Raw genomic sequence first — 4,826 nt, 5'->3', positions numbered from 1 at the left:
GCTCCACCTCGCCGTGGCCAGGGAGTGGAGGCGCTGGCCCCTTTGCCCTCCTCCTCCTTCTCCTCCTCTCCCGAGAGGAGAGGCGGCCGGGTGCAGGCAGCGAGCAATCCCAGCTGCCGCTCCAGTCTCCTTTTTTTCCCTCTGCCCGTCTGGCACGGGCATCATTAGCGCTGAAAGCTGTTAATGTCTGGTCTCACAGCTCCCCCTTTAGTCTTGCTGCGCTCCCTGTCTCGCGTTCCAAGCCAGATCAATAGCCGCCTCTCCGCCGACCTTGACCTCTCCCTAGACCCCGCCCGGCTCCGGCAGCTGGCCCGCTCTAATATTTCTCCACTCTCTTGATACCCACACAACAGGCGGGCTGGGCAGGAAGAGAGTGGCGGAGGTCCGGCCACAGCCCGGTCTCTACCCCTTCCTCAGGACCCCAGGCAGGCAGGGGATCCTGTAATCCTGTACCCTTCTGAGGCCACTGCACAGACACACACACACACACACACCACTCCTTGATCTACCAAGCCTTTGTTTAGAATAAAAGTCCCTCCATCCCCAATGGGGGGAAGGGGGCAGGTAGGGGGGGCAGGTGCTTAACATATGAAAATATGAAGGAAAAAGTGCAGGTGCTTGTGCAGTCCCAGATATTGCACAACTCCACACTCATTTCTCCAGCGCCTACCTGCAGTGGGCCTACTGTGTGCTGGACCCAGTGCTGGGGCTTTGTGCAGATTAGAATCAGATGGAAAGAAATGCCACATTTTCTGCACTATCTTTGAGAGAAGAAAAAAAAACAGCAGATGTCAAAAAGCTTTTTGAACTCACAACTATTTCCCTGCTCTCCTTTTTCTAGCTTCATAGTGCATTCCAACAGATAACGCCCCCCCCCCCCATATTCTCCGTCATTTTAAATTTCCTTATAGAGGAATAGTTCAGCAGTCACAGATCAGTTCCATCAAATCGGGGTGTGTTTTTATTCATCTTGTGAGGGGCTCTGATTCCCTGTGCGTGCTGCCTGTGACAGGCCCTGCAGTGGGGGCAAATGACACAGACCCTGACCCCTCCCCCAAGCAGAGATTCTTGTTTCAAATTCTTTGAAGGACTATCATCCTTAACTCTTAGCTGAGACGGGGGTGGGGGCTGTAGGAGATTCTACAATGTTATCTTTGCCTTCTGGGCTGTTATATTTTATGTGTTTACGAAAATTTGGAAAGAATCAAGATGAGTAATGGCAGTAGAAATGGGAACTCCCAGTGTTTCTGCAGGAAATCTGTGCAAAGAGGCGGCGAGTCTTTGCGTATTCACAGGTAGAGGGCCAGTGCAGAAGCGAACTGTCTCCACTTTCCAGTCCTCGGGATCTATAAACGCGATTGACTGAGAAGATGAAGATAAATAACACGCATCGATCTGATCGGTGGATTGACTTGTTTTCACTTTCGAGGAAACCGCAGTGGAGGTACTACGCAAATCCGGGGTGTGCACATATTAATAAGATGGCCCCGGTCTCCTTCCTCACCATTCTAGAATCTCTAGGAGCTGCCAAATCCAGAAGCATAAAAAGGCAAAAGAGGTCGTGTGGGCTTCCTGGCGTATCTTCTAGAATTATTTGATGTCACTTCTGCAAAGTACAGCAAGTTTCCGGGTGCCACAAGCACTCGAGGAAGGCTTGGCTTGCCAGGTTGGGAAGGGGATTCTGCAGTCTGTCTCCTTGTAGCGAGGCAGGACCACAAGGTGCCTTCCAACAACTGGTTGGTTGGTTCTCTGCAGGTACTGAATTTAGCAACATTGCCTCTGCTCAAACATGCCACCGTTTGTACTTTATTCGTTTCTGTAACGCTTGGGCTGGATAGGGTAGGCTTCCCACTATTGCTTAACTGTGCGGAGCCTAGGAATGTTCTAGGAAATCTGAGAGGTAGTGCTGTTTTGCTGTCTTTACAGCTGCAGCCTGCAAGGGGTTAAATCAAAGTCACTGCTTCTGATTCATGCATTATTTTTCTTATAAAAAAAAAAACACTTAACCCAGCTCTCCATATATGAAAAAGACTCACACCCACACGGAATGTTCCCAGCTCTCTGTCCCTGTCATCAGAAACGATACTGAATGGCTCAGTACTAGGGGATCTGGAACTATTTCTACAGCTTTCTCACCTCATTTGGAATTTTCTTGCCTTGCTAATTTTAATTCTTTAGTTGAGTCATCAATTCAAATTTGGTCGGGACTGACTGGCATCACCCAGTTGGTCGGCTAGGGAGAAATACTGTTCACAAGGATGATCTCGAGGGCGTATGGGGGAGGTGATGTGCAGAAAGGGTCTCTGCTGCGTCTCTCTTGTCACTGAGTCTCCGGATTGTAAGACAGAATGTGCAAAACACACACACACACACACACACACACACACACACACACACACAAGTTTGAATTCACGGGTCCAGTGGCCGTCAATCTCCCCTACTGAGAACACAAGGGTGGGAGAGTGGGGAGAGGGTTACATGGTTCATTTGGGGAAAGAACTGAGAACCAGAAGGGAATTTTCAGTTCTGACTCTGGCTGTCAGACTGCAGTGGCAACGAGGTGTCTGATAATAGGAAATGGAGAGGGGTGGGGTGGAGGCAATAATGATCACCTTCTAACAAGGGTTTTATGAGACTGTGAGGATTAATTAGTTTGTATCCTTAAGCAGTTGGAGAAGGAGGAAGTTTCAGTAAATGCTGAGCTGGAGTCGTAGATGAATCTGACTCAGTGGCAAGCTCTGCGTTCCCCCCGCCCCACCTCCAACCTAGGCTCTGTCTGTGCTGAGATGCGCTGCAGAGGACGTGGTGGAGGGGAGTGAGGGGGAAGGACTGGCTTGGGGAAGAGCAGAGGAGACAGGGGCGTGAGTCAGGCCAGCATCCTCCGAAAGGCTTGTCTAATGAGAATGCTGCGAGGGACCACTTACCGAAAGGTAAACATAAAAACCAGGCAACACCTTGCCTCGCATATGCCTTCCGGAGCCGGAAAAGAAAGGGTCTGGGCGCTATCTGTTGTCTGTAGCTCTAGAAACAGCCATGCATGCTTTCGAGTGAATTCAACAAAGGTAGTTTGTACCCTAGAAAACAGTTAAGTGGTGTTCCCTCTGTCGAACCGACAGGGGCTGCGGTTGCCAGACGACAAACAAGCCGCCACAGCACACGGTCTGAACGGCAGGCACATTGTTGGAGGTGGAATAATAGATCTATAGGACGCGGACGTTATAGAAATTCCATTATGCACATATTAAAACATTGAATCTGCTTGAAGACGCACACTCGGCTCAATTTACAAGGCAGACAATTTGCTGCAACAAAAGATAATTAATGCCACCCGAGGAAACCGAGCCGCGGGACTGCTGTGCATTCTGGTACAGCGTGTTCTTTAATCTGGTCCTTTTAAAAATGATTTCGCTGTGATTTTAAGCCTTTGGGATCTTTGAAACAGCAATGGCTTCTAAAATATGGATGTGGCAAGAATACTTTCTATTTGAACTTGCGACAAAGCCCTTTACCCCCCCACCCCACCACCACCACCACCACCATCTCTCTCTCTCTCTCTCTCTCTCTCTCTCTCTCTCTATCTATCTATCTATCTTCCTCCCACATGTGACCCGACATGGAACTGGACAGGAGCAAGGACACCCATCTCGGACCCATCTCCGATGGTCTGCCATCTAAACAGGCCAGACTCACGGCCCATTTCCTTACATCTGAATTTGGATCCCCGGATTCAAATGGGCAGATGCATCGGCTGCGGGGACTTCGTACAGGCATCTGCAGTTTTATTATTTGTATCTGCTTAACAGGAACAATTAGAGAACTGAAGAGTGAGGACGCCCGTTTGGGGACCGGTTCGGTATTGTACCCAGACCACACATTCCGGCTGGGAAGGAACACAGTAATGTATAAAGCATTAGTGGATTGAACACTCCGCGCTGTGTTTGGGGAATCGAATTGTTGATGTTTCTGGCAAAAAACTCATACTCCGATTGAAATCTATCAAACACCTTAATTAGCTCTGGGTACCTAAGCGTGCCCAACCCAGAGGCAGGTTGCAAGGCATGAGAGGGGACGGGCAGGGGCTGCACAGAGATGCCAGGGCCTCCCTCGCCCCCCCACCCCTGGCCCACGACCTCAGTTTCCGGACCAGGACGCCTGGGCCGTGGTGGGAAGTCGGTCCACCCTGGCTCTCGCCCTGGCAACCGCAGGGATGTGATGGAGGGTGTTTGGATGGCTTGCAGGATGTTGGCGAACCGGATGGGAAGAGAGCACAGTGACACAAAGCTGTTGCCGACGGTAACTGGAGTCTTTTCCTCAGCCAACCATTCCACCTGGACCTCAGTACAAATTATTGTTTTCAATTACCACCTGTGTATTCCTTCCCATGCAACTTATTGATGTAAAATTACAGCTATACCGGTATAAATAAGTTATGCTGCAGTTGTAAAATGGAAGAAATTTTGTTGTAGCAATTATGTTCAGCAAGATGACAAAATAAATTTCCAGAGCTGTGCCTGCAGTAACCTGGGGAATTTAAACCTCATAATTTCCATTCATTTCAGATAATTTGGAGTAATTTCTATATGTAATAACTTTGTAATGAAAAACACAGCGGTACTGAAGTGATTTCACTCCATTTTTTTCTCCTATGGTATACATGGCACAAAATAAATGATAAAAATAATATTTCCTTTTTATATGTGTGTGTGTTGAGTAATTCCTTCAGCAAAAAATCATAAACTAATACCCGGACTAAATCTCTGTCCACAAAATGAAAAATAAATTGAGTTAAAGAAAGTGAAAAAGTATGAAAGGCTGCGGATGTTTGA

General features: G+C 48.4%; 1 long non-coding RNA gene across 1 annotated transcript in view; it reads left to right on the top strand.

Moving 5' to 3' along the window:
- LOC106728097 overlaps positions 1 to 4,535 on the top strand; it is a 9,580-nt gene extending 5,045 nt beyond the window's left edge. Inside the window, exon 2 of the long non-coding RNA XR_001364349.1 lies at positions 3,804 to 4,535. This is a non-coding gene — a long non-coding RNA (uncharacterized LOC106728097). The remainder of the gene's footprint in view (positions 1 to 3,803) is intronic.
- Positions 4,536 to 4,826: the final 291 nt, after the last annotated feature.

This window comes from Myotis brandtii, unplaced genomic scaffold (genome assembly GCF_000412655.1).
Source record: "Myotis brandtii unplaced genomic scaffold, ASM41265v1 scaffold535, whole genome shotgun sequence".
Lineage (NCBI taxonomy): Eukaryota > Metazoa > Chordata > Mammalia > Chiroptera > Vespertilionidae > Myotis > Myotis brandtii.
The sequence above is the reverse complement of the archived record's forward strand: the minus strand, read 5'-3'. Positions and strand labels throughout refer to the sequence as shown.